The sequence below is a fragment of the Marmota flaviventris genome, chromosome X (assembly GCF_047511675.1).
Source record: "Marmota flaviventris isolate mMarFla1 chromosome X, mMarFla1.hap1, whole genome shotgun sequence".
Taxonomy (NCBI): Eukaryota; Metazoa; Chordata; class Mammalia; order Rodentia; family Sciuridae; genus Marmota; species Marmota flaviventris.
In genome coordinates, this window is record NC_092518.1 from 32,557,410 (window position 1) to 32,576,691 (window position 19,282).

Below are 19,282 nucleotides of genomic sequence, written 5' to 3' on the forward strand. Positions count from 1 at the left end.
GTGCCTGGACTCTCACATGCATGGATGGATGGATGGATGGATGGATGGATGGTCAAGCAATAGATGGATGGATGAAGATATGGATGCATGGTTGAATAATGAATGGATGGATGAATGGTTGGATAGTCACATGATGGATGGATGACTGGATGGTTGGATGGTTGGATGATGGATGGACGGAAGTATGAATGAAAGAATAGATGGACACAGGACTGCATGGATAGGTGGATGGATGGGTGAATGTGTGCATCTTCACTTCTTAGAATTTGTTGGAGTGTAAACCTGTAGAAAAAAAATAGAGGCGTTTTTGCTTGGAGAATAATCCTTTTGAGTAAAGACTTCATCTTAAGCTCTTAAATTATTGTATATATTGTAAGTGCTCAATTATCTATAACATCATTGCTATCCCTTCATAATATTTTGGAGCTCCCTCCACTAGCTACTAACTAACAGAGCTCATTTAAACACAAGTGCTCTGACATCTAGGACCTTCCTGTGTCATGGAATATTAATGCAGTCTTTAAATTGCAACAGTATTCATACCTTTGATTATATGTCATTTCTCGATCTCATTAACTTTTTTTTTCCAGCCTAAATGTTAAGGTGTCGATTGGTGCAAGCATGTGACAACTGTAGGCCACGTGAATCAGGTGATTTCAGAAAACAGCTCCTCTGACCCACGATGACTGCAGCCCTGGCCAGCCTGCAGATTGGAGCCATGGGTTATGAAGAGGAGGGGTGGGTGGAAAGCTCACATGGTTAGCACATCCAGACGACAGTGACTGCCTGTGGCCATGCAGATAGGGGCAGAGTACGCTTTCCCAGCCACCAGTTGCCTCTGATTGTCTTCTTGTCTCTCTGATGTCCATGACTTTGCTCAGTGCCACGTGCATCCTGGCTCCAGGCTCAGCCCTCTCACCTGTCCTTCTCTGCCACCTTCCGCTCCACCCCGCCTTAGTCCTTAACCTCAGCTCCTTGTCCACCCCAGGAGGGCACCTTCCCAGGCCCTAGACCTCCCGTTGGCAGCAGCGAGAGACTCCGAGTGGCCTTTCCAGGGGCTTCCTAAGGCTGGGTTGCTAAAGCGACTGTGAAGAGTACCTGCCTGTGTGCAGCCATTGATTCCACTGTGTCATTTTCCGGGTTCCCCTTGCCAGGCCCGCATGGCAGGGTGTGACCCGGAGCTCCACAGAAGCGACTTCAATATGTGGGCCAGCGCCTAGCAAATGGGAAAACATTTTGAAGCCGCAGGCTTCTCCTGAATTAAATATTTACTCATTTCATGCCTCTCCCTCTGTCCACGGAGAATCCAGCTCAAACTAAATAACAAAGGAGGTCAGGCTTGTGATCTGCACAAAAATACTTACCCTGCAATTATAGGAATATTGGGCCTTACAATTAATGCCAGGCCTGCGGAACTTGGACAGGGTCCAAACAACAGCAGCAGAAATGATGAAGGGGCAGAAAGATAAAGCTGGTAAGAAAAGCCCGAGAGGTAGGGCTTGTTTTGAATGGAAAGGACCTCGGGGGGGACTTAATTACAGTCTTCAACACATTCCGGGGCTGGAAAACAGCAACATGGGGGTCTCCAGTTCCACTAAGGACAGGCTTAACCTTTACCAGGTTTGGCTTCCTTTTGTGTCCAAAGTTTGGGTTTTGATTCCTTTTTTTCCCCATCATGATGGAGATGGAACCCAGGGCCTCATGCACAGTAGGAAAGTGCTCTGCCACGGAGCTACACCCTCAGTCCTATCCTAAATTCATTCATTCTTTCTTTCTTTCTTTTATTTTTTCGTATTGGGATTTGAACTCAAGGGTGCTTAACCACTGAGCGCCATCCCCAGCCCTATTTTGTATTTTATTTAGAGACACGGTCTCACTGAGTTGCTTAGGGCCTCGCTTTTGCTGAGGCTGGCTTTGAACTCACGATTCTCCTGCCTCAGCCTCCTGAGTCACTGAGATTACAGGGCTGCACCATGGCTTCTGGCCGTATCCTAAATTTTGATCTCACTTCTCTATGAGTAAAAACATATTGGACCCTCATCGCATGTTTATTTAGTTTTAACTTATAGAAATGTGTCTTTGGACTAATATTATCTTCGTGATGAAACATGCACAAAAATAGACAATGTTTAAGGGTGAAATAAACATAACTTTTAGTAGACACCAGAATGTTCTTCCCACATCTCGATGGGTCACCTTGCTATCACGTGCCACCTTGGAGTTCACTGTCTGAACTGGAAATGTTCCCAGCCACAAGGCGTTCGTGAGGGCAGGGACCTTGTTACACTCTTCTTGTCCAGCGCTATGTCCCCAGAACCTAGGACAGCAACTGACTTGGAGATTCCTATGCAAGCGATTCAGAGAGCCACTCACGGAGGATGCGGGAAAGACAGGAGAAGGAAGAGTGCAGAGAAAGTTGGGACTTCAGGCAAAATCCCCACAGAAGGTACCTTCAGTGTGATTCTGAGGGAAGCTCAGAAGTGTGAGTTACTCTTCAGCAAAGGAGCTGGGGCTTCGGACACCCCCGCCACAGGCCCCTGGTTAACATGGTCTTGGGGGTGAGGATTGAGGGGTGATGGACACCAGCAGGGACCTCAAGCTCTCTGAGCAACCTAGGTGTCTCCAGTGTTCCCAAGGGCAGTCCTCCATGAAGGTCCCCAGTGCTGGCTAGAGAAAACACCCTGAGCCAGCACGGTGGTGCACACCTGTAATCCCAGCCACTCAGGAGGCTAAGACAGGAGGATCACAATTTGGAGGCCAGCCTTAGCAAGTGAGACCCTGTCTCTAAATGAAATATTAAAAAAGGACTGGGGATGTGGCTCAATGGTTAAGTGCCCCTGGGTTCAATCCCTGGTACCAGGAAGGAAGGAAGGAAATACCCTGGAAGGCAGAGGAGGCTGGCCAAAATGGTAACAGTGTAACCAAGGAGAACCACCACACTGACGTGTGCTACAGTAACTACTTCATTGCGCATGTCCTTTTCATGTTTGTTGACTGACTCACCAAACTGCGCAATGCCGGCTTCTGGAGCAAGCCCCTGTGCTCCTTATGGGGGTTCTGGAAACTGTCTTTTTCATGAAGGTGATAGGGTGATGTGACTACATTCCTTGCCCGGACCCAGATTACAGAGGAAGCATTCCAATCCAGGAGACAGCTCTTTAAAACCTGCATGGGGGGCGGCCCTCATGAGATGAAGGCCTTTATAAAACACCGACAGAGACCAAGTCCCAACACCGAGGTAGAGATCTGGCAGGCTGGAACGAGCCTGGACTTTGAGAAGGCGTTTCTGCAGGCTTGACTGAGCAGCAGAGACCTGCCGCCCCAGGAAATGTGGGCCAAGGACCGAATGCCCTGTTTGCCAGCTCGTGCTGCAGCTGGGTGACCTTGGACAGAGTTGGGCTTCTGTCTGCAGGGACTTCTCGGCATGCATTCAAAGGCACAGGGCCCGGCCTACCATGCCTGCTTCCTGTCTGGTGGCTATAGAAATACTCTGCCTCTGAAATACTCAGAAACCCTTAGAAGAGGAAAATGACAAGGACCTAGAGCCACTGGTTTGTGATTTGTAGCGTGGACGGACAAGCAGCCGTGTAATAGTGGCGTAACTTGTTAAATATTCTGGATTGTTCTCTGAGGGCCCAGAACTTGTCCCATGGCCATCTTGCCCTAAACTAGAACCCGTGGTTCCCTCTCCAAGGACATCACCCTATGACCTCTGGGTCCCATCTCTATCATTTTAATGAAGATCTCAATTCTATCCTCCAAGACACTGTGGGGTTAAAAGTGTGCAGATGTGGATTCTAAGGCCGCTGGATTTCTGAGTCACCAGACCATGATCAAATTTATATTTTTCTGCGCCATCCGCCTTTTAGATGGTGTTTGTGTTTCATGTTAAATGTAATTCTCTTTGGATTCCCTGGCTGCCTGGGACCTCGTCCTGCTCTGTCCTAGAGCCCCTCCCCCCAGGCGCTGCCTCTCCATGTGGCCTCTGGGGTCGATCCATTTTTCTCCCAGTGCCTTAATGAGTGATGATTTCTCGAGACAATCAGATCGGCTGTGCGGGAGATTCAGCTCCATCATTACGACAGCCGGATACATCACAGCCACCATTTTCCAAACCCATGTTTTTCATCACACAGATATGACTTGATTAAACCTTTGTGATATTACATTGGGATATTTGAAAATAGCCTTTAGTGACCATCACGTGCATCTTGTTTCTGATAAATCTATTACTTTTACATACAGGGTTTGAGAATAGAGACTCCGAACGTACCAGAGTGCCCAAGTCCACATCCCAGCTCTGCCACCCACTGCTGTGTAACTTTGGTCAAGTTGCTCACCCTCCCTGGGCCTCAGTTCCCTAGTCCATTAACCAGAGCTTTTCATAATCTGAATTGAATGTCCATGCTAGCTACCACTTGACCTCTTTCTGCCTTCAAGGTCAGCCTTTATGTGAAGGTTAATAAAAATGTTTTAAGGGAAGAGGTTGGCACAAAGATAAGTTGGCCATGTCCCCAACCCTACCTCTACCCTCTTCAACAAGCAAAAGGAACAACTGAAGGCCAGGTGCATTGGCACATGCCTATAATTCCATCAACTCGCGAAGCTGAGTCAGGAGTATCACAAGTTCAAGGCCAGCCTGGGCAACTTAGTAAGGCTCCACCTCAAAATAAAAAATATAAAGGGCTGGGGATGTGACTCAGTGGTAGAGTTCTTGACTAGCATGAACAAGGGCCGGGGTTCCATCCCCAGCATGGGGAAGTAGGGGGAGGAAAAGCTGAAACATATGCTCAAGTTAGTGAGCCACTGACCCAGCCTGAATTAGGCACCCGCTATATTCTGGACCCTTGGAATCTCACAGGTATCTAGAGAGCTGGACAGAGGTACAACTAATCCATACACATACACTCATGCCAAAAAAAAAAAAACCTGTGCCAAGTCCTAGGGGAAATTAAAGATCTAATGAGAGGGGAGAAGCAGGGAATCTGGTTATTATTGCTGACTACCCTGGCTTATACCTGTATTGGTCAGTTTTTTTTCCCCATACTGCTGTGTAACAAATAACCCTCAAGTCTCAATGGCTTACAATAACAAGCATTTCTTCTTCTCCAGTTGAACTTGGCTCTGGGCTATAGGCTAGATTTAGGTTGCTCCATACATCTCTGTCTTCCAGGATGAGCCACTATGAGGCCAGCAAGAAGCCAACACAAACTGCACAGACATAGCTAAAGTCACTGATCATGTCACTTCTGCTGATTTCCTATGGGCCAAAACACATCACACAGTCAAGCAACATTAATGACATGCAGAAGTATGCTCTGTCTACTCTATTAAGAGTAGACAAAAGCACATTGGGATGGTTGTATAATTTTATTATCCAGATGGAGTTAAAGAATTGGGAGCAAAACTGTAATCTATCCTGAGTGTTGTGGGCAAGGCCAAAGAAGAAAAGAAGGCAGGTTTATCCAAGAGCAAAGAGCTGCTCCAGGAGACAGGGTGTGGCTACTTTATTTATTGGGTGAGAAACAGATGCTCAATTCCATTTCCTTCCACTTAAATCAAAGAAGAATGCATTTGCTACGTGACGGGGCAGTCTGTGGGGTTATCGGATTCTAGTTTGACTATTTCTGAAAGCTCAAATGCTGTCTCCAGGGTTCGGTTGCTCTTGTTGCATCTTTCGGTCCCAATTTTCTGTATAGTTGGAAGTTGAACTTGGCCTGAAAATGTTGTAGCCTTTACAACTTGAGATACTAAAGCGGGAGGGGGAGGGGGAGCTTCTTCTGCATCATTGGCACGACAAATCACATTGCACACTGGGCCAGCTTGTCCCATCTGGATGTCCCTGAATGGATGACTTCCACCCTGCAGGAGAATGCACTAGGTGACTGGCTAGAATGGTGGTGACAATGAATGTCTGCCCCAACAAGACCAATCTGAGCAGAGGAGACTTCACCAAAGAAAATCAAGGTATCCAGCAGCCGTCGTCCTTATACCTTGAGCTTAATAAAACACCCAACCCCTCAGTAGCTTCACACAGCAACTTATTATTTCTCATGATTCTTCTGCTGATCTTGCAGGGGCTCACTCCTGTACCTGCTGTCACATGATAGGTCTCCTGGGACTGGAGAGTCTCAAATGACCTCATTTGTGTGTCTGGAATTGGGTGCTGGCTGGCTGACTGAAGTGCCTGGGTTCTCCTCCACACGAGCTCTTACCCTTTGGTGCACTGGACGGGGCTTCCTCGGAGCCTGGTAGGCTCAGGGGTCCAAGCTGTCTGGTCTCGTAAGGCCTAGACTCAGAGGTCACTTCCACTGTATTTATTTAGTCAGCTTTTGCACTGCATTCACCAAAAGACCTAACAAGAACAAATAGAGGAGGAAAAGTTTATTTGGGGCTCATGATTTCAGAGGTCTCAGTCCACAGCCGGCTGACTCCATTGCTTTGGGCCTGAGGTCGGATAAAACATCATGGCGGAAGGGTGTGGTGGAGGAAGGCAGCTCAGGACATGGAACCAGGAAGCAGAGAGCTCTACTCTCAAGGTACAAAATATAAGCCCCAAAGACACTCCCCTAGGGACTCACCTCCTTCAGCCACACCCTCCCTGCCCGCAGTTACCACCCAGCTAATCCCTACCAGGGGATTCACCCACTGATCAAGACTCTCACAACCCAATTACCTCACCTGTAAACTTTCTTATATTTTCTCACACATGAACTTTTGGGGGATACCTCATATCTAAACCATAATATTCTATTAGTCAAATCAAGTCACAAGCTAGTCCAGTTGCAAGGGGAAGGGAAATAGATTCCACTTGTGATGGAAGGACAGGTGAAGTCACCTGGCAATAAGGCCTGGGAGAATTTGTGACAGTCACCTTATTTTTTTTAATATTTTCTTAGTTGTCAATGGATCCTTTATTTTGTTTGTTTGTTTGTTTGTTCATTTGTTTATATGCGGGACTGAGGATCAAATCCAGGGCCTCACATATGCCAGGCAAGCGCTCTACCACAGCCCCCTGTGGCAGCCATGTTTGCAAACAATCTACTCCAGTGGACTTAGGCTCACTGTAGGGGTGGGTCCAGGATTCTTGGTCGTCAACAAGGATGCTCAGGGCACACTTTGAAAGTGCATTAGGATCCTCCACTCTACAGTACTCCCCTGTCAGATTGTTCCTCTCACCTCTTCCCTTCAAGGCAAATCCCAGCCACACACCTCCTACAGGAAGCCTTCCGTGACCCCTCTGCTCTCCCCCAGTGGACAACTGCAGCCAGCTGTCTTAAGGGTTCTGAAACTGATTCTCTTGTGTCTTTTGGGGGCAGGGATGCTGGGAACTGAACTCAGGGGTGCTCTACCACTGAGCTACATCTTCAGTCCTTTTACATTTTATTTAGAGACAGGGTCTTGCTAAGTTGCTGAGGCTGGCCTCGAACTTTGAATCCTCCTGCCTCAGCCTCTCGAGTAGCTGGGACTACAGGCATGCACCTTGTTTTTGTTTGTATGGTTTTTGGTTTTGTGTTTTCTCACAGAGAGCCCTCCCCTCCTAGATTACCAGATCTTGGAGGACAGAAAGGATATCTTAGATGACACCTGCCCCTGCCTCATGACATGGAGGGCAGGGATGACCTCACCAGCACTTAGCAACTGATGGATGGATAGAGCCTCCACTCCCTGTAGCACCTTGCCCTTCCTTCAAACCTCCCTAAGACATGAACCCTGTCCCTGTGCTTAAATGATGCTGTGCTTTGGACATGGTTCATCCTCCACGGATTCATGTGTTGGAGACTTGGTCCCCAGTGTAGTGAGGGTGGGAGGAGGTAGAAGTTTTTAAGAGGTGACACCTACAAGGAAGTAGTTAGGTCATTAGGGGTCTTGCCTTCAAAAGGGATGAACAGAGTTGCCATAAGTCCCTAGTTAGTTCCTAGGAGATGAGTTGTTTAAAAGGAGCAAGGCTGATCCCTCCCTGCTCTCTGGCTGTCTCATGTGATGTCTCCCTCTCATAAGCTGTCCCACCATTGTGCCCTCTAGCAGGGTTGAACAAATACAGTATCAATCTTGGATTTTTAGCCTCTAGAACTGTGAGCTAAATAAACCTCTCTTCTTTATACATTATCCAGCCTCAGGTATTTTGTTATAGCATCAGAAAACTGGCTGACACAGGTAGTTTTCTAGCTCTTTGTACAAAAAAAAAAATTCAAAAGTTAGGGGAGCACAGGGTGAAGAGATGAGCTATAAAACATTCCTGGATCCAACATAAAGGAGTAAAACCTGATACAGTTTTAATTCAAAAGAAAAGAGAATAGCACTGTCATTGCCACAAGCTACAGGTTCACTTACCTTTTGCTACCTTCTCCTGGGATAAAGTTATCCAAATTCAGCCATTTGTGTGCTTCTGCAGCTTGGCTTCATTCCATGGGGTGATGAGAATCAAATCCCAAGCACACTTCTTAACTTTCTCATTCATTCAGTTCTTAAAAAACAAGAAAGACCACTATATTATGAGGATCTCTAACATTAAGTATCTTAGCCATTATCTAACACTGATTAATCAGGCCAGTCTGATATTTTTGCTATGTTATTGGACCCATGTAAGGAAAGAATTTGGTTCAGGATCCAACAGGGGCTACCACTGTGAACTCTATGGAGTCCTCTCTCTCCTGCCCATCTCCACACTTTCTAGAATCTTCCATAATGAAATATAATCCCATAAATTGGAAAGAAATACAAAGTTCTCCCACTATCCCATTCAACAAACACCAGGGAAGTGTCCTGTACTTTTCTGGGACTTTTGTCTTTGACAAAGTTTCCACAAAGCCTTGAGACACTCCCAACAGGCATCCATGGCATCTTACCAAAAGCATAAAACGACCTTATTTCCCTTGGCAGAAGGGTCTGTGACATAACTCCAGAACCAATGCTCTCCTGGAATGCAGGCCGCCTTCCAAACACATGCCACGCATCTCACAGGGTCGGCACTCGCCTCTGCAAAGATCATTTGATTTGCGAGGTTTGAAACGCATCCACATTAAACATGGGCTACAGCATTTTCTTTCCCGCAGATTTCATGTCAAGAGACAATCCAGCCCTTTGTCCTTAGCTAAAAGTCTGGAGCTGTGACATGCCATATCATGAGAAATATCCCCAAGAAGTCAAGAGAGGTGGCTGACAGCAGGTCACCAGTGTGATGTGTGCTGAGATGGCTAATGTGGTAGGATCCCTTTGTTCATCCACTCAGCAAATGTTCACTAACTAGGAACTAATGCATGAGCCCAGGGATAGCATAATCCCATTCCAAGGAACAGAGCCTGTCCTCACACAGCTCACATGGTTACGTGCAGAAAAACTTATGAATTAAATTGGGCATGGGCTGCGGATGTAGCTCAGTTAGTAGAGTGCTTCCCTCACATGCACAAGGCCCTGGGTTCAATCCTCAGCACCACAAAAGAAAAACAAAACTGGACATGGTGGTGCACGCCTATAATCCCAGCAACTGGGGAGGCTGAGGCAGGAGGATCACAAGTTCAAGGCCAGCCTCAACAACTTAGCAAGGCCCTAGAGAATTTGTGGCTCAGTTGTTAAGCACCATCCTTGGTATAAAAAAAAAAAAAAAAAAAAAAAAAACTTAGAAATTGAAAGTATCAGAAGTGGACAAAGAATTTAACATACCTAACTTACCACACAAGCCACCTCAGCAGCACGGCCACTGTAGGGCATTAGTTGTCTTGTCCTCATGATCACGGGGCTGACTAGGAGCTGGGCTTCCTGCCACCGCCCAGCATCACCAGAAGATCATACGGCTTATCACTAGCCTGGGAGAAGATCCAAATTCCACATCCCAACTACAGTTCCTACTGAATGGGAATCACATTCGCACCATCATAAAGTAGAAAAATCATAAATTGAACCTTCTTAATTTGAGCCTGTCTGTATTTCATGTTGTCTTTTTCTACGTTTCTATCTCTTCTTCATTTCTCCTCCTCCTCTTTCTGTCTGTCTTACTCCTTCTCTGATTACTATCATCTCTTTCCCCTTTTGGATTCTTTAATTTTCTTTAATGAGGTATTAAACCCAGGGGTGCTTAACCACTGAGCCACATCCCCAGCCCTTTTAAATATCTTATTTAGGGACAGGGTCTCACTGAGTTGCTCAAGGCCTGGCTAAGTTGCTGAGGCTGGCTTTGAACTCGTGATCCTCCTGCCTCAGCCTCCCAAGCTGCGGGGATTACAGGCGTGCACCACCATGCAAAGCTGGATTCTTTAGGATTCATCTTTCCATTCCTGTTTAACCTCTACAACATTTTGCACTTCAGCCTCTTTTTCCTCTGCCCCGTCTTTGAAAAAGCTAGTCAAGACAAGGAACTGAATGTGCTTTGGGGGAGGGATCTTGTTTCTCATTTGCAAAATTATCTTGCTTATTTTTTGGGGGGGGGTGTTGTTTTTGATTGTTTGGTTTTGGTGTTTTGTTTAAGTTATTTTGTAGTCGTAAATGGACAGCATGCCTTTATTTTATTTGTTTATTTTTATGTGGTGCTGAGGATCAAACCCAGTGCCTCACACATGCTAGGCAAGCGCTCTGCTACTGACCTACAGCCCATGCCCCGATGGGGTTTTGGTGTTTTGTTTGTTTGTTTTTTGTATTTTGAAAAGAAAGAAGTGAACCAGACTTTGAGGAGGAAAAAATAAACAAGTAATCAAATTATGGATTTGTCCTAAGTTGGTATGATGTGTGTTCTTCATTAGGTACTGTCTGTGGTCCCTTGTCCACTGTTCTCAAAATGGATAAAGAACTCAAAGATTTATTTTTAACCCCAGAGGAAAGCTCACATCTGTAGTCCCAGCTACTCCAGAGGCTGAGGCAGGAGGATCACAAGTTCAAAGCCAGCCTAGGCAACTTACTGAGATCCTCTCCAAAAAATAAAATAAAAAGGGCTGGGGATGTAGCTCAGTGGTAGAAGTCTTGCCTAGCATGCACAAGGCACTGGGTTCAATTCCCAGCACCAGGCCAAAAAAAATCCATGGGGAAAAAAGGTCAAATCATATGGGCAACCTGGTACAGTGACTCAGGTCTGTAACTCCTACAACTCAGGAGGCTGAGGCAGGAGGATTTCAAATTTGAGGCCAGCCTCAGAACTTAGAAAGGTTCTGTTTCAAAATAAAAAGGACTAGCAATGTAGCTCAGTGGTAGAGCACCCCTGGGTTCAATCCCCAGTTCCACCAAAAAAAAAAATAGCAATTTACAGAAAGGAGACCCCTAATGACTAACCAGAAGATGAAGAGATCATCAACTTCAATAACTTATTTCTCTGATATATGCAAATTCAGACAGCATCATTGCAAATTGAAGGCATTGACAAAACTTCTGGAGTTGAATAAAACTGAGTGATATTGTCATGCTGGAGGATTATCTGGTGGTGCTTAGGAATGAAGCCTGAGCAAATCCTCTGACCCAGAAAGCCCCCAGGTCTTTACTTCAGAGATGCTTGTGATGGTGGCAAAACCACATGCTGGAATTTCCTGTAGCAGTCAGAAGCAATCGACCAGATTTACACACAGCACATGGGCAGATCTTTAAGACAGCATGATGAGTGCAAAGGAAGAAGATTTATAGCTTTATATTAAATTACTATTCTTATAAATTAAAAGCATATGTATACCAAAAAAACTCTATGTATCTTTTTTTCTTTTTGTACAAGGGATTAAACTTGGGCACTCAACCACTGAGTCACATCCCCAGCTCTTCTTTATGTTTTATTTAGTAACAGAGTCTCACTGAATGGCTTAGGGTCTCGCTAAGTTGTTGAGGCTGGCCTCAAACTTACGATCCTCCTGCCTCAGCCTCCCAAGCTGCTGAGATTACAGGTGTGTGCCACCACTCCCAGCTCCATGGATGTTTCAAAAGATATATATTAGATTGAGTGTTGGACCTTGGGGGGAAGATGGGGAGAAGAATGGAGCAGAGATGGAGGTAGAGAGGAAAAATAAGAAAGCAAAATGAGTAAGGCCTGTGCCTGGATCAATGAGGGTGACAATGGATCATCATCTGAGGTGTATGATTAACTTGACTCGCTGCATCTGAAGGCCAGAGGGTGGAAAGAACAGAAGAAAATGAGAAAGGACTGGAGGGAGGAAGAGAAGGGGAAAATAAGGCAAACCTGGCTGTTGCTGTCAGGGAGTCCACAGCAGACATGATAGATACTCTTTTTAAGAGGAGAAAAATGAAGTTCAAGATGAAGCCATCAAAAGAGTTACCCAGGGTCATGTAACAAAGAGAAGCTCAGGCCCACACCCTCCCGTTTCTGGTCCAAGTTCTCTCCATAGCCTCTTTCTAGAAATGCAGGAAAGAATTCCCAATGGCCCCAAATCCAGCATTGCGCCAGATTATCAAAATGGTGGGTTAAAGGATGTAGGGAGAAGGAAGGTGGTCAAGTGGGCCCCGTCAATGGACCAAGGACTCGGGTCCTTTGGAGCAGGACTCTGCTCTGCCCAGACCAGACAGCTCGGCAGTGGCTCAGAGGAACTGGCAGTGGCCCACAGGGACCAGCAGCCACTGCTAAACAAAACAGCAGGGAGATTCAAGGCTCACGTACTCAAGGACAAGGCGGGACTTGCAGAGCAACTCTTTGGGGGCCTTGTCTGCCTCTCCTTTTACTGCCCTGGGTTGCTCTGGAGAGTTCCTTTCATCCTAACTCAGCTTTGTGTAAATATGTACACAGAATTTCTTCAATTGTAAAGAAGAGAAACAGCTCAAACAGCCCGTAGGGAAAAAACACCGGGAGTGTTCCTTATCTGTTTGTGTAACTTATCACTCACTGAAATACAGTCCACTTCAGGCATGGCTGGATCCAGAGCATTCAGCAATAGCAGAGGTCACAGCCCGTGTCTCTGTCTGTCTCTGTCTCTCTCTTCCTCCTCCTTCTCTTCCATCCCTGTCTTTTCTTCAGTATTGACTTCATTCCAAGGCAAGATCTCCCCATCTTCCCAATATAGACAGGTGCTGGCCAATCCGGGTTGACATTCCGCTCTCTCAGCAGTACCAAACAGCACAGGGTATCTCTTTTCCAATAACCAAACAGAAGTTGCAGGAAGGGCTGTGATTGGTCTGCCTTATGTCACATGCTCAAGTCAGAACCAATCATTGCAACCAGGGGTATCCTGAGCTCTGATTGGTAGACCTCCTGTAACTACCCTCAGAGTGCCTGTGTATGTATGGTAGAGGCAGGAGGAGGGTTAAGGTCAGTACCAAATGGGGGCAGCAGTTACCCCCAAAGGAAATCAGGTTGCTGTGTAAGCACAAATAATAGATGTCCATTATTATGTTTACTTATGTGTATGCATGCATGTGATTGTATATGTATATATTTATGTGTGCCTTTGTAGATGGTACTTTTATGTATGTATGTATGTATTTATTTTTGGTACTGGAGATTGAACCCAGGGGTGCTTAACCACTGAGCCACATCCCCAGCCCTTTTTAGTATTTTATAGAGACAGGCTCTCATTGAGTCACTTGGGGCCTCACTGAGTTGCTGAGGCTGGCTTTGAACTCGCGATCCTCCTGCCTCAGCCTCCCAAGCCACTGGAATGACAGGCGTACGCCACCGCGCCCTGCTGTATTTATTTTTATTCAGTTATTTCTACTTAGCTAATATGACCACATGGCTCAAAATTCAAAAGATACAAAAGAGTGGACAACACAGTTGCCTTCCGACTCTCATCCCAGGCACCCAGCCAGTGACCTTTTCAGAGGTGGCCAATATTACTGAGTTCTTATGTTTCTTTACAGAGATATTGTGTGCATATGCCAATCTGCAACCAGTTCTCCGCCCCGCTTCCACATCCCCTTTGATCTAAATAGATGCTTTCTGTACTTGGGTTTGCAACTATAGGCTTGCATTTTATAATGAAGGAGAAGCAGCCTAATGCTGTCAGAGATTCCTCTTGGCAACCCCACCCCAAAGTCAGGCTAGGCTGGGCTGCAGGGAGGCTGGCCTAGGGACGGGTAGTGTCACACAGTGAGGCCTGCAGAGCTCCCTGCCAGCTATTGGCCCTGGGAAGAGCCTTTCACTTCCATGAGCATTTATAAGAGAAACCCAGCCAGCATGGTGGCCTGCCTGCGGCCCGGGACCTCTAGCACAGGATCTTGGCCTGCCTCTGCCCGGGCACCTGTTTTCAGGCCAGGTCAGCAGACCTGCTACAGGCCTGGGCAGTGGCCCCATCCCTCAGCCATTCTACCTCCTCAGGGCCAGAGGAATTGACCAAGTTTCATTCTGCTTGCAGGAGCCAGTGCAGGGTGAATTTTTTTAAATATTTATTTTTTAGTTGTAGTTGGACACAATACCGTTTATTTTATTTGTTTTTATGTGGTGCTGAGGATCGAACCCAGGGCCTCACGCGTGCTAGGCGAGCGCTCTACCACTGAGCCACAACCCCCGCCTGACAGGGTGAATTTAACAACAACAACAAAAAAAAAACCACGAGTAAGCCGGGTGTGGTGGCGCGCACCTATAATCCCAGCAGCTCAGGAGGCTGAGACAGGAGGATCGCAAGTTCAAAGCCAGCCTCAGCATCTTAGCAAGGCGCTAAGCAACTCAGTGAGACTCTGTCTCTAAATAAATACAAAATAGGGCTAGGGATGGGGCTCAGTGGCTAGGCACCCCTGGGTTCAGTCTCCAGTACCAAAGAAAAGGAGGTGGGTGAGATTACCAAAGATGGTCTCTACTCAGATTAGCTATGGGGGTGGGGGCTGAGTAGAGATCCATGCAGCAGCCGTAACCTTGGCCTTTCAGGTAAATGAGGTCTCATCCTGCCATAAGCTACTTCCATCCCTGCCTCAGAAAAGGGAGGACTGAATGGTGGCCTTGCTCATCAGGAGGCCCTCTGGCAACATAGACAGAGCAGTGGTTTGGCTTCGCTGCTGGTTACGTGCTCTGCCTGCATAGGTGTTTTTAAAATATGATCCCATTTAACCCTTACAACCACCCAGTGAGGCAGGAAGTAGTATGATCCCCTTTAACAGACAGGGACACTGAGGCAGAGCCCTGAGTGACTCGGCCCTGCCCGTGCCCATCTCCTGCCAGTGCTTGGCAAACTTCCATCAGGAGCACAAAATGAGAAGCCCGAAAGTGACCAATCATGGGTCGTGGCAAGGGTGCTCGCCCGGCACCTGACGTCATCCATTCACCTGTTGATGCTGAAACCCAGGAGAGGGTTTCCCACCTTCCCAGAGCAGCCCAGGGCCGAGCGAGGGGGCTGGGTCCCGTGCCCTTCCTCCCTCTCACCTCCGTGGAAGCCGCACTTCTAATGGCCAATGGCATGGAGAGGCTGGGAGCAGCGCAGAGCAGTACGGGTCACAGCGGTTAAGTGTTGTCATAATTCTCTCCCCGGAGCAATGAACTCCATCTCCCTCCAGCCTGTGTGGGAGGAATGTAATCCAGTTCTCCTTGGAACTCAGAGCACAGAGTGACTCCTTTCTCTTTTTTGTGGTCAGGAAATGAGTTTCGCTCTGTTTTTCACTTGAGGGCTTATTATGCAATTGCTTAAAATATGCAACGGGATGCAGATATTTATATGAGGATGTTGAAATGATGGCTTTTTAATGGAAGCAATCTAATTATGCCATATCTGCACCCTTTCCATTTTTTAAAAATTATTCTTACGGTGTTTTAAAGAAAGAAGAGATCGTGTGTATGTGTGTGTGTGTGTGTGTGTGTGTGTGTGTGTGTCTGGGTTGTTTTTGTTTTTGTTTAGGGTATGTGGTTTTATTTAATCTCCCAGACTGTTTAAATGGATTGCAAAGGAAAAAAAAATCCAAAAAGTATATGGCTGCGACTTAACAAGATAATTAGCAGCTGCACTTTATAACAAAATCTAAGGCAATTATCACTTCAGGAGGACCCGGAGGACTCCCAGCTGCCAACATCCTGCTTCGCTGCCAGAGGGAATGACATCATAACTGCTCCAGACAAAGGGGAGGTGGTTTCTGGTCACTGTGATGTCACTTGCTCCAGTAGACAGTCCCAGACAGCTGGGAGACAGGTGGCTGCTTCCTAGGATGGTAAAGAGGAAGATAGGCACCGAAGGACATCAGGGCGTTGCAGCCGAACCCTGCGCCCCCAGGCTGCTCCCGATGGGCCACCAAAATGAAACGTGGGGGTTCAGACTTTTCCTCAGGTCCTCGCAGGACCTTCTTTAGAGGTTGAATTTTTCCTCTCCTCCTCTCTGAAGCCTTATTTCTAAATCTTTATCTCAACTAGTTAAATATTAGTGACTTCTTGGAGCTTGCTCTTGGTCAAGTTCACCACTTAGCCAACCTGTGTCCCCTCACAGATGAGCACTGCTAAAGTGCAGTGGTTAGCAAGTCAAAGCAGGCTGAAGGACACGATTTGTATTTTCACCTCAAGGTTGCTTTCTTTCGCCCTATGGCCGACTATTTGACAATCTCGGCTCCAGAGTGCTTCTTTGATCAAAAACAGAGCTCTCTAGCACAAAATGGTCAAATTCTAGCTAACAAACTGGAATTTGCCATTGATTGAATTTTATGTGTCAAATGGAGCCAAGATTATAAATGCCAGCAAATGTTTAAGGGCATTGTGGGAGAGCCCACAATTGAATGCATGGTCAATCTTGCAATGGTTCCGAAGGATGGGGAAAAGCCATCTGGCTTCCTTGTAAACTGTAGAAGTTACAGACCAACAGACTGATTCTGGTCACAGACAGCCAAATGTGCCTCCACCCACACCCTTCATAAAACTATAAAGCACCAGCCAAAGGCCTTGTGTGTCACATTACCAGATGACATTCTTGATGCCGGGGTGGAAGTCTGTCCTCTTAAAGCCACCCCCCATAGGCCTCAATTATAAACTAGAAGAGAATAAAAAAAAGGTCAGGACATCTTTCATTCCTTCTCCCCACCTTGGCTAAAGGCTGGACCTTATAGGAAAGGAAATGGGGCTTAGCAACCCAAGAAAGCCACCGATTCCTGAGACTCACTCAATACACTGAGACTAACGCCTGAAGCAAGAAAGACAGGCCTGCCCAGAATCCAGCCTCCCTCTGGACCAAGGCAGAGTTTTGCAGCCAGGGGCTCAGTGAGCAACCAGCACAGCAGATTCTTTGGCCCAATGCCATCCTCAGACTTCTAGAAAACTTCCTGCTTCCTTTATGGAAAACAGGTGTCCATGTCTTCATGCATTAGGCCAGATGCCAGGCAGGACCCTGGGCTAAGGGACTGTTCCTGTTATCTGTTGCTGCTTAACAAACTACCCCAACTTTCATGGTATAAACAGTAACCATTTTAGTATGCTCCCGATTCTATGGGTCAGGAACTCAAACAGAGCACAACAGGCCTATCTCTGCTCTATACTGTCTGGGGCCTTAGCTGGAAAACAGGAATGGCTGGAGGTGACAAAATGACTGGAGGCTAAAGGCTGACAGCTCCTTCACTCACATGTCCAGTGCTTGGGCTAAAATGACTTACACATGACCTCCTTGTATGGATTGAGCTTCCTCACAGCATGGCAGCCAGTAGTAGTTAGCCATCTTCCCTGAATGCTCTGAGCTCCAAGTGTGAGTGTTACAGTAAACAAAGCAGACGTTATGTGGCCTTTTATGAGCCAGTTTTGGAAGCCACATAGTCTTGTAGTAATATTTGGGTTGAAGCAGTCACAAGTCCACCCAGTTTCAAGGGTAGGGGCCATAGAATCCATCTCTTGACAGAAAGAGTATCAAGAATTTGCTGCCATGGTTCCAAACCACCAGGACTGACTCTCTACAGTGCCCACTCTCACTTTCAGCAAGTTTTGAGCACTAAGGCAATATATTTCCATCAGTAGCACTGACATGGTGACACGAGGGATGGGGAGGAGAGAGAATGCAGGCCAAGAGTAAAACTTCCGTTTGTGCTTTTGCAATGTCTAATTCTGCTCTGTCACTTCTGAGAGTCTTATAAAGGTTGCTCTTTTCTGACCCTCGAAGCCTGAATGAAGGCTAGCTTAAGCCCTCTACTCCAGCCTGGGCCTTTTGCCCTGAGAAGGGAAGTGATTGAATAGAAAGCTACTGGCATCTGAGATTATGGACAGGGTTGAAGACAGGACAGTGTTCTGGGGTGTTTGTTTTCCACTCCAGTCCTCAAAATGCACCAGGTCACCTGCCTCCCAGCATTCGTCCAGGCCTTCACAGGTGCTGACATAAGCAGCCCAAGAGAGATCCCCAGGGGGAACTGCAAGGGGAATTCTAACCCAGGGAATCCATCCTCCAGGGCTCCTCCCATGTGTCCCCACCTTCTGTCCTTCTTACTGCTTAGAGAACCAAGGCTCAGACAGCTGTGACTTGTCCAGGGTCACCAACGTGTCAGCAGCTGAGTTGGAACTATGTGTCACCCTGCCCTCTGCCTTAGGGCATCCTCACAACTGGCTGATGGCCAAGAGTTAGACCTGAAGGAAAGCCACTAATCGCCTCAGCTTCTGACCGGCTCAGCTAGCCACCCTGGGCCTCTGGGCAGCTCTGGGCCTGTCAGGAGGGTCCTGTCCACCCCCCAGCAACCCACAGAGGCCCCCCAGGCTTCCAGAGCCACGTCACCACAGCCTGCGGTCTGCCTGGCTAATGGCAGAGACTGCGGGGAAGCGAAGCCGAGGTAATTACAGCATCAAGGAATCACAAATGGATCTGCAAGATGACATTAGGAGCATTAGACCTGGCACGGCCGCCTCCGGAGAGGTGGCTGGGAGGAGGCTGGGGCCAGAACTAGGGACACAGACAGTCAGCCTCTGTCTCACCCCACCCCCTTGGTCCCCAGCCGGGACTGCAGGGCCACAGTGGCAGGACTCACAAGCCCCTTGCAGAAACCACGCTGGCTGCCAGTGTCGCGTGTGTCTTTCACAGTGAACTAGTTGCTTGAAACACAACTGGACTGCCCCCCCAGGAGGTTGCCTCAGATGAAGGGAGCCTGGCTTTGGGGAGGCAGAGGGTGACCTGGTAGACAATCCCCTCCCCAGTTCCCATGATCCTTTGCCATCCTAATGAGGCCAGGCAGGCCAAAGTTCTGTGGACCCATAATTACTATGTCTGTGGTGCAACTTGCCCCTCCCACAAGCCTAGTTGGGGGCAATGGCCATGGGGCGGAGCTTCCTGCATGGAATTTGTCCCTGGAAGAATTCCCCAGAGGGTGGAGGGGACTTGGGGAGGAGGAATTAGGAACAGCCTTGATCAGTCACTCTGGTCCATCTGAAGCCCGGGAAATGGGTCTGAAGCTCCAAGTCTGCCTTTGGCCAAAATTGACACCAGTAGGG

At 47.4% G+C, this 19,282-nt stretch overlaps 1 long non-coding RNA gene across 1 annotated transcript; it reads right to left on the bottom strand.

Annotated features, from left to right (window-relative positions):
* Nucleotides 1–5,431: 5,431 nt before the first annotated feature.
* Nucleotides 5,432–15,455, bottom strand: LOC114086161 (uncharacterized). The gene is made up of 4 exons (XR_011705666.1): nt 15,275–15,455; nt 8,850–8,979; nt 8,335–8,467; nt 5,432–6,355 (listed from the first exon to the last, which is right to left on the bottom strand). It is a non-coding gene; the product is annotated as an uncharacterized lncRNA (long non-coding RNA).
* Nucleotides 15,456–19,282: the final 3,827 nt, after the last annotated feature.